Source organism: Apodemus sylvaticus, chromosome 6, assembly GCF_947179515.1.
Source record: "Apodemus sylvaticus chromosome 6, mApoSyl1.1, whole genome shotgun sequence".
In the NCBI taxonomy this organism is placed as follows: Eukaryota; Metazoa; Chordata; class Mammalia; order Rodentia; family Muridae; genus Apodemus; species Apodemus sylvaticus.
The window spans coordinates 34,803,100-34,811,086 of NC_067477.1; the positions used below are offsets into that span (position 1 = coordinate 34,803,100).

The 7,987-nt window shown below is 47.2% G+C and overlaps 1 protein-coding gene across 3 annotated transcripts in view; it reads right to left on the reverse strand.

The window, feature by feature from the left end:
* Adck1 (aarF domain containing kinase 1) overlaps positions 1–7,750 on the reverse strand; it is a 96,968-nt gene extending 89,218 nt beyond the window's left edge. The window contains exon 1 of one of the 3 annotated variants that reach the window (XM_052185317.1): positions 7,657–7,750. The gene's annotated coding sequence lies outside the window, so the exon portion shown is untranslated. The other 2 variants (XM_052185318.1, XM_052185319.1) reach the window with 2 other exon arrangements.
* Between the last annotated feature and the right edge of the window lie 237 nt (positions 7,751–7,987).

Genomic DNA, 7,987 nt, shown 5'->3' on the forward strand with positions numbered 1-7,987 from the left:
TCATTGATAAAACAAGGTAATTCCCACCTCAAAATTAAGATGAAGTCAAATCATTACAAAATGTGCCTAGCATGGCACCTGGTACAAATCAACTCCCAACGTCCTTCCTGCACCAGCACCAGGAGCTTGCCGTCCTAGACACGGTGGAGAAGGCGAAGGGCCTATAGGTCTTGCCTTTGTGGAGCTCTAGGGTGGGGTGGCAGAGAAGCCAAAAGATACATCAGCACTCTCAGAGCTGCCAGGAAGTGGTGGGAAGCAGAAAATCGAGGGGGAAAGGATCCTGATGAAGGGTGCTTTCAGACAGCAAAGGGTGAGAACTGTCGCCACTAGTAACTAGTATTACAGCAGCACACAGCCACAGGCACCATCAGCTTGACGCACGGGTCGGAAGTAGCCAAGCCCCTGTCAAAGTGGTAGCTGAGCAAAAGCAACCAGGAGTTCTTCCTTATCCAGCTACAGCCAAAATGTTTACTATGGTCATTTAGTCTGGACTGCACTCCCTGGGGAAGACTGATGCTAGTTTCGTCCACATGCAGTTCTGGGAGTCCCAGTGGGTTCCACATCACATCACTGGGCAGAAAGAGCCTTCTCTCCTTACCCAGACCTCCTCCACCCACCAGGAGACTACACAGATACTCTTTGGGGACACTGAATCCAAAAGGCTACCTCCTCAACAGTCCCTGAGGACTCGGTGTCTCCTTGAGGCTTTGACCCAGCTGCAAGTGCCAAGAGACAGGCCCCAGACGGAAAGGAACATCCAAAGGTCTCCTGTCAGGGCAAAGCCTCCAGAAAGGCAGCAGCAAGATGCAGGCTGTCACCTTGGGGGTTTCCTCTCTGCGCAGAAGCTGCTGCTGCAGACAGCCTCCCCTTCCTTTGCTCTGGAGTCTATTTTATCTCATGGCCCCTAATACAGATGTGAGCTTTTCTTTAAATACACACAAAGCACGTCCTTTTCCATCCTTTCACTTTTAACGTAGACCTTATACCATTTCTTTTTTTTTTTTAAAGATTTATTTTGTGTGTATGAGTACACTGTCCCTGTCTTCAGATATATCAGAAGACAGCAAAAGATCCCATTACAGATGGTTGTTAGGCACCATGTGGATGCTGAGAGTTGAACTCAGGACCTCTGGAAGAGCAGTCAGTGCTTTTAACCGCTGAGCCATCTCTTCTGCCTCATACCACCATCCCTGTAAAAAGCATAGAGTTGGCTTTCTAGGTTTACATTCACTATAGCTTATGTATCTATATTGAAATTTACTACCTTCTTTCAACCATACCTATTTTTCCTACCTGTTCTTTTTTTCTTCTAAAGATTTATTTATTTATTTTATGTATATGAGTACTATAGCTGCCTTCAGACACACCAGAAGAGGGCATCAGATCCCATTACAGAAGGTTGTGAGTCACCATGTGGTTCCTAAGAATTGAACTCAGGACCTCTGTAAGAGCAGTCAGTGCTCTTAACTGCTGAACCATCTCTCCAGCCCCCTTTCCTACCTGTTCTACTTCACTCCTTTCTTTTTGTCAAGATTTATTTTATTTTATTTAGGTATATTTGTATGAGCTATATCCATTCAGGTGCCCATGGAAAATAGATGTCATAGGCACGGAAGCCAGAGTAGCAGGCAGTTATGAGCTGCAAGACATGTGTGCTGGGAACCACACCCCGTGCTCTGAAAGAACAGCCAGCGCTCTTTCCTGCGAAGCCATCTCTCTAGCCCACCCTCTGTCCTTCCTCGACGTTTCGTGGGCTCAGTGATACTTTCCATTGAGTTCTGTTCTCTTTCCTTTCGCTGTTGCCTTAGTTACTGTTCTAACACCAAGACACTATGACCAAGGCAACTTACAGATGAAGCATTTAATTGGGGGGGGGGGGGGCTTGCCTACAGTTTCAGAGGGTGAGTCTGTGATCATCTTTATGGGAAGCAAGGTAAGCGGGCATGGCGCTAACACAGTAGCTGAGGCTGACATCCTGGTCCACAGACAGGAGGCAGAGAGTGAGAGACTGGGCATGGAGTGGACTTTTGAAGGTAACCTCAAAGCTAACCCTCAATGACACACTTCTTCCATCAAGGCCACACCTCCTCATCCTTCCTAAACAATCTACCAACTGAAAACCAAACATTCAGATTGATGAGCCTCCATGGGGGGGGGGGCGGGTAAGGGGGGGGGAGGGAGGCCCTCTCATTCAAATCAGAGCAGCCCAGTACTCCTAGCCCAGCATTTGTGAAGTGAGGTCAGAAAAACACCTGAAGGGAAATCGGCCTTTGTGCCACTTCAAAAAGCAGGTTGCTAGACCCACCCTCTGGCCCACTGAACCACCAACTCAGATGTAAGAGTCCATCTGTGAATAAAATGGTGGGTGATTTTACTCAAATGCTCAAGTTAGTAATCTTTCTTCTTTACATACATTCCAAGTGCACACAGACATACAACTATTACAGGTGTTCACTCCACTTGATTATTCACTTGTTTATTGAGAAATGCTTCTAGTGGAAGAGGCAGATGGATGCTAGATGGCTAGAGCTTAACCAAACGCAGAGCTTAATGATTAACACCCACCTCCAGCTCTCTCGGATGCCCATCAGGTCAAAGGTGGATCTCATGGCCACTCCTATGACTTTAATAAGAAATGTTCCCTACAGGCTCATGTGTCAAACACATGGGCCCCAGATGCTGGCAATATTTTGGGAGGTTCTAGAAAAGTAAAGAGATGGGGCCTAGGCCTTACTTCAAAATAAGGCTTTGAAGGTTAGACTGATCCTGGCCAATCTCTCACTCTCCCTTCCTGTCCACCAAGGGAGGAGCAGCCTCTGCCACATGTTCCTATGACCATGATGCTCTGTTCAAGAGCATAGGAAGCCAAATGAGCCCGATGTGAAACTATGAGCAAAACAAATTCTTTCTCCTTTTGTTTATATCAAACAATATCACAGTGAGGAAAGGCAGCCAGGCAGTGGTGGCACACGCCTGTAATCCCAGCACTTGGGAGGCAGAGGCAGGCGGATCTCTGAGTTCGAGGCCCACTTGGTCTACAGAGTGAGTTCCAGGACAGCCAGGGCTACACAGAGAAACCCTGTCTTGAAAAACTAAGAGAGAGAGAGAGAGAGAGAGAGAGAGAGAGAGAGAGAGAGAGAGAGAGAGAAAGAGAGAAAGAGAGAGAGAGAGAGCTATTATGATACAGCCTGCCACAGTTTTAATATGAATGGTCCCATAGGCTTATATATTTGAATATGTGGTCATTAAATAGTAGTGCCACTTGAGAGAGACCTTGAAGGTGTGGCCTCTAGATTTCAAATGCTCAAGCTAGGCCCAGTGTCTCTCTCTCTCTCTCAGCTATCTCCCCAGCACGGTGTCTGCCTGCATTAGGCCATGCTCCTTCCATGATGATAAGGGACAGAACCTCTGAACTGTAAGCCAGCCCCAATTAAATATTTTCCTTTATAAAAGTTGCCAGGGTGATGGTGTCTCTCCCCAGCGACAGAAACCATAAGATACAGTTATTCCTCTAAGACCTCAAGACCAAGTCAGAGGTAAACACGATGACAGCTAGTAGAGTAATTCTCTTTCCCACTGCAGCATCCCCCACAGCAGCTCCCAATGGACTGCATGCAGTCTCCTCTTCCCTGGACACCAGCTCTGAGTATATCAAAGGAACAGGGAGGCAACCCCAGTTTCAAACAAATACCCTCCGTAATAAAAGAGGTGGGAATTGAAATACATAAAATCGATGATAAGGTGTCAGAGTCTTCAACATGGAAACGAGCTGCTTCCCTCCAGGTATTTTAAAAGGCCTGTCACATATAAAATATGTCAGTCAATGAAAAATATCTTTTATTATTAAAGCTTCTGCTAATGAATCGCCCGCCCTGTTCTGTTTACTTGCCCTGACCTTCACCTGACTTACCTCTCATACCCACACCTTGCAGGAGGCCTGAGCCTACCAAGAACCTAAAACCTCATCACTACATAATATTATTAGCAATAACTAACCTTGAGAGTCCCCTCCACACACGTGGGGTCTGCTGGCACACACCTTTAATCCTACCACAAAGCACACTCATCTTGTTACAGATCCACACTGAGCAGTAAGATGAGATATTGAGTATCAGCCTCTCAGGTATAAATGAGGACCCTGAGGCACTCGAGGCACAGAGGTGAGTGCTCTGGCCAGGGTGTCTCAGCTAGCACAGTGGCAGAGAGTGGTGTGGACTGGCCTTCCCACTGCAAAGGTTCAGTTTTTGTATTTTTTTTTTAAGATACATTTTAGCGTGTGTATGATCATGTGTCTGTGTCTACCTGTGTGTATGTGTTTCTGCTTGTGTCTGTGTATCTATATCTGGGTATAGCTGAGTGTGTGTGCCTGTTTGTCTGTGTACATCTCTGTGTGTGTATGTGTATGTCTGTGTGGTATGTGTGTGTGTGTGTGTGGCTGTGTTTATGTCTATGTGTGCCTGCATGTATGTTCCTATGTGTCTGTATCTGTGTGTCTAGGTCTGTGTATCTGTATCTGTGCTTGTGTCTGTCTCTATCTGGGTGTGTCTGTGTAAGGTGTATGTGCACAGGCACAGGTGCCCATGGAGGTCAGAAGGGGCATATCAGATGCCCTAGAGCTGGACACATTTGTGAGCCACCCAATGTGGGTTCTAAGAACCAAACCCAAGGAAGCTCGAGAGACGGCTCAGTGGTTAAGAACACTGACTACTCTTCCAGAGGTTCTGGGTTCAATTCCCAGCAAACAAATGGTGGTTCACAACCATCAGTAATAGGATCCAGTGCCCTCTTCTGGTGTGTCTGAAAATAGTGGCAATGTACTCACACATATACAATAAATAAATAAAATCTTAAAAAAAAAAAAAACCCAAGACCCCAGAATAAGCAACAAGGCTGAGCTCATATCCATAAGCCATCTCCCCAGTCCCATCTTCTCCCTTATTTTAATGACATCTCTTCGATAGGGATGGACCTCATGTCACTAAGGTCCTTACTACAGGATGGAAGTAAATACAACTGCTGCAGGCAGAGACTATCATTTCTGACCTGCAACCAAGCCCAAAAGAGACACGTCTGTGGAAGGCAATGTTTGGAGCTCAGGAAATCAATAGCATGTCAAAGATCAAGCAATATTCCTCACTGGAAAGAACACATTTGAGCCTGAAGCCGTGGTATAGCTGTTTAACCATCGAATCAATGAGGATGAACTCTGTCTCTGGACCAGAGGAGACACCCCAGTTCCTCATGAAACCATGCTTAGGAAGCTGGACACCTGGAAGGTGGCGGTCAATTAAAACTGTCCATCTTGAGGGCTGGAGAGCCGCTCAGCAGTTAAGAGCACACACGTGCTGCTCACAGATGTCTGTAACTCAGTTTCAAGAGATCAACACTCCCTCAGACAGACATGCAGACAATGAACATGAAATAAAAACAAATAAATCCTCATTTAAATGTCCATCTCAAGGATAGGACTAAACATGATCAAGCACTTATGTACATGGTCTTTCCAACTTCTGCCTACTGGCTGCCCCTCGCCAGGCCATACCCCGAGAATGCAGGTCTGAAAGTGCATCTCCATTCATTCACCCCACCTCCACCCACCCCAGCGAACAAGAGAACACTGCTGAGGGAAGTCAAGTAGGAAGAAAACTCTATCCCAGAAGTGACCCTGGCTACCTTCCATTTCCAACAGAGATTACTGGGGAAATAAGCATATTTTTTTTCTGGAGCGCTTTCCAAGCCAGAGAAGACCCAAATATACTCTCGGAGAGAGCAGGCACGAAGAGTCCACGCACAGGAACACAGCCTGAGGAGGCGCCCAGTCTTCCCCATCCTAGAGATAGGGAGAATTCAAGGCAAAAGTGAGTTTGTTTGTTTTTTGTTTTTTTTTTTTTTATCCGAGACAGGGTTTCTCTGTATAGCCTTGGCTGTCCTGGAACTTACTCTGCAGACCAGGCTGGCCTCTAACTCAGAAATCCACCTGCCTCTGCTTCCCAGAGTACTGGGATTACAGGTGTGCGCCGCCACCAACGCCCAGCCAAAAGTGAGTTTTACCTACACTTCTTAGTGTGTGATGGCCAGAACTTGCTCGGATCAATACTAATTAAACTAAGGAATCCTAGACCAATGACACGGTTACTCAGCAGATAAGGAAAATAAATCTCACCCAGGACAAGAGAAACCTTCTTGCACTCAGCTCATCTTAGGAAAGGGGGGCTAACATCACAAGGCCAAGAGCAGAGGGCAGGCAGCAGGGAAAAGGAGTGAGTGAGCTCCCAGAAAGTGCTCACATAAACACCTCATGTAACTTGCACAACTAGATTCTCAAGAGCATCACACTGGAGCTTCACTCTACAGACAAGGCAAGAGAAGTTGGCCAAAGGAGAAAACGAAACAAATGCTAGAATCCAGTGTGTCTGTACCATAAACAGAGCAACACGTGCATGTGAACAGGGAACTGGCTGGAGTGGCCAATGGTTCTCTGCCGTGGACTCTGAGTCCTAGGTAACCCAGCGTCTCCTATTGGGAGACAAGACAGGGATGGCTAGACCAAGCACTCTAGTCATTCACCAGTGCAGTTTCTGATAAAAAACAAGGGGTGAGGCTGGGGGAGGTGGAAAGAAATAAAATGGAAATTCTCTCAGAAGTAAACTCTCACACCATAAAGCCAGTTAAGTATCAGTCAAATACCACAGTAAAATCAGTTAGGATATAATCCAGGAGAAAAAGGACCCAGGTGGCAACACACACACACCAACCACAACAACAACCATGGCCAGGTGTGACAAATCTATAGACTTTTTTTTCTTATAAAATAACATTCAAACTTAATAGTCCAACAACGCATCATCTCCTGGATTCATGTTGGACATGCCGATTCCAGAGTTCAAACATCACACTAAAATCAGAAGTTTAAAGGGGGAGTGGGCTGAATTCTACATAGTAACAAGCCCTCCACATAATTCTGCTGCACACTACACACAGCCTGGGAACCACAGTGACTAGAAGACGCTTAAAGAAAAATTGTCACAGGACAAAATCTAATTCCTATCAACTCAGCAACTATTTCTTGAGCGCCTACTAAGCGCTAAGCTTCCAACTTTCGTGGCAAGGAAATGTCAATGAAGTCTAGGATAGCTGTACTACCTGTCTTCTCCCTGCACATCAGCTGGAAGCACCAGAAATCTCCAAGGTACTGGGGGATTACAAGCAGACTGGAGCCTATTGCAAGCCTAGGTGACCTGATTTCTAGGGAGGGCCCTGCTCTTCACTACTCCACGCCCACCACCCCAGCTACCTCTGCGCGGGAGCCCACAAGGCCACCGATGTGTGAAGGCTTCCGGCGGAGCCACTCGTGGCCCCTCTCCACCTTTGCCTACTCCAGGGCACTCAAGGTTGGGCCACCCAAGTGGCCAGTCCACACTAACGACCGCTAGGGCACCGGGAGAGAGAGTCACGGCGGAGGGGGCGGGGCACTGTGAGTCACCTGAATCACGTGATTGCTCCCGCTAGGGTGACAGGGTCTCAGGCTCGAGTTTCTTCCCAGGTCCGCCTAGGCTCAAAGGCCCGGAGCACATCTGCACCGGACCCACCGCTCTCCACGTGCCTCGCGATCTGGCAGCAGGGTCAGCCCGAGCTCTGTGCGCGGGTGCTACTCACCTGAGGGTAGGGAAGCTGCCCCAAGAAGCACGGAACCCAAATTCCAGGAAACAGTGCCTTCGCCACCAGAGCGCCTACAGAAGCCGGTGCCGCGAGGCCTGCTGGGACTTGTAGTTCCCTTCTGTTCCTTAGGCACTGACACCACCTAGAGGCCACATCTCTGGTTCCTGAACCAGAGGGAAATTGTCTACTTAAGAAACCTACAAAGAATTGTACTCAGAATGTTTTGGGGGTCAAGTTGTAGATTCGTGTTTAGGGGAGGATGTAATTGTGGATCTGTAGATTTTAAGTAGGCATTATATTCTAATAAAATTTCTAATGATTAGAATGA